Below are 2431 nucleotides of genomic sequence, written 5' to 3'. Positions count from 1 at the left end.
CCACTTGCAAAAGTGAGATCTAATAAAGATAGTAAGATAAATATTTTTGGTATTTTTGTTGTATAGATTGAAAAGTAAAGATTGCAAAATAAATAGTAAACTAGAATTAAAGATCGAAAACTTATATGATGTAAAGTAGACTCGGGGGCCATAGGTTTCACTAGTGGCTTCTCTCAAGATAGCATATATTACGGTGGGTGAACAAATTACTGCCGAGCAATTGATAGAAAAGCGCATAGTTATGAGAATATCTAGGCATGATCATGAACATAAGCATCACGTCCATGTCAAGTAGACCGAAACGATTCTACATCTACTACTATTACTCCACACATCGACCGCTATCCAGCATGCATCTAGAGTATTAAGTTCATAAGAACAGAGTAACACATTAGGCAAGATGGCATGATGTAGAGGGATAAACTCAAGCAATAAGATATAAGCCCCATCTTTTTATCCTTGATGGCAACAATACAATACAATACAATACAATACAATACAATACAATACAATACATGTCGGTTCCCTTTCTGTCACTGGGATCGAGCACCGCAAGATTGAACCCAAAGTTAAGCACTTCTCCCATTGCAAGAAAGATCAATCTAGTAGGCCAAACCAAACTGATAATTCGAAGAGACTTGCAAAGATATCAAATCATGCATATAAGAATTCAGAGAAGAATCAAATATTGTTCATAGATAATCTTGATCATAAACCCACAATTCATCGGATCTCGGCAAACACACTGCAAAAAGTATTACATCGAATAGATCTCCAAGAACATCGAGGAGAACTTTGTATTGAGAACCAAAGAGAGAGAAGAAGCCATCTAGCTAATAACTATGGACAAGAAAGTCTGTGGTAAACTACTCACACATCATCGGAGAGGCTATGGTGTTGATGTAGAAGCCCTCCGTGATCGAATCCCCCTCTGGCAGATCACCGTAAAAGGCCCCAAGATGGGATCTCACGGGTACAGAAGGTTGCGGTGGTGAAAAAGTGGTTTAGTGGCTCCCCTGGATGTTTTTAGGGTATAAGAGTATATATAGGCGAAAGAAGTAGGTCGGTGGAGCTCCGTGGGGCCCATGAGGGTGGGGGGGCGCCTACCCCTGGGCGCGGCCCCTGCCTCGTGGAAGCTTCGCGGACTTCCAGACTTGTACTAGTCTCATGGGTGACATTTGTTCCAAGAAAGATCCTTGCGAAGGTTTCATTACGTTTGGGTTCCATTTGATATTCCTTTTCTATGAAACAATGAAATAGGTAAAAAACATCAATTTGCACTAGGCCTTCGGTTAATAGGTTAGTCCCAAAAATAATAAAAAAGTGCATATTAGAGCCCATTAAACATCCAAACAGATAATATAATATCATGGAACAATAAAAAATTATAGATGCATTGCGGACGTATCAGCATCCCCAAGCTTAATTCCTGCTCGTCCTCGAGTTGGTAAATGATAAAAACAGAATTTTTGATGTGGAATGCTACCTAACATAATTTTCAGTGTAATTCTATTTATTGTGGCATGAATGTTTAGATCCAAAAGATTCTAGACAAAAGTTTAATATTGACATAAAAATAATAATACTTCAAGCATGCTAACCAAGCAATTATGTCTTATCAAAATAACATAGCCAAAGAAAGCTTATCCCTACAAAATCATATAGTTTGTCCATGCTTCATTTTTATCACACAAAATGCTCCCATCATGCACAACCCCGATGACAAGCCAAGCAATTGTTTCATACTTAGACTTTTCAAACTCTTTCAACTTTCACACAATATATGAGCGCGAGCCATGGACATAACACTATGGGTGGAATAGAATATGATGATGGAGGTTGTGTGAGAAGACAAAAAGGGAGAAAGTCTCACATTGACGCGGCTAATCAACGGGCTATGAAGATGCCCATCGATTGATGTCAATGCAAGGAGTAGGGATTTCCATGCAACGGATGCACTAGAGCTATAAATATATGAAAGCTCAACAAAAGAAACTAAGTGGGTGTGCATCCAACTTGCTTGCTCACGAAGACCTAGGGCATTTTGAGGAAGCCCATCATTGGAATATACAAGCCAAGTTCTATAATGAAAAATTCCCACTAGTATATGAAAGTGACCAAATAAGAGACTCTCTATCATGAAGATCATGGTGCTACTTTGAATCACAAGTGTGTAAAAAGGATTGTAACATTGCCCCTTCTCTCTTTTTCTCTCTTTTTTATTTGGGCCTTTTTTCTCTTTTTTTATGGCTACTTTTTTTCGTTTGGAATCTCATCCCGACTTGTGGGGGAATCATAGTCTCCATCATCCTTTCCTCACATGGGACAATGCTCTAATAACGAAAATCATCACACTTTTATTTACTTACAACTCAAGAATTACAACTTGATACTTAGAACAAAATATGACTCTATGTGAATGCCTCCGGCG

This window comes from Triticum aestivum, chromosome 3A (genome assembly GCF_018294505.1).
Source record: "Triticum aestivum cultivar Chinese Spring chromosome 3A, IWGSC CS RefSeq v2.1, whole genome shotgun sequence".
Lineage (NCBI taxonomy): Eukaryota > Viridiplantae > Streptophyta > Magnoliopsida > Poales > Poaceae > Triticum > Triticum aestivum.
This window is presented reverse-complemented; position numbering follows the sequence as displayed.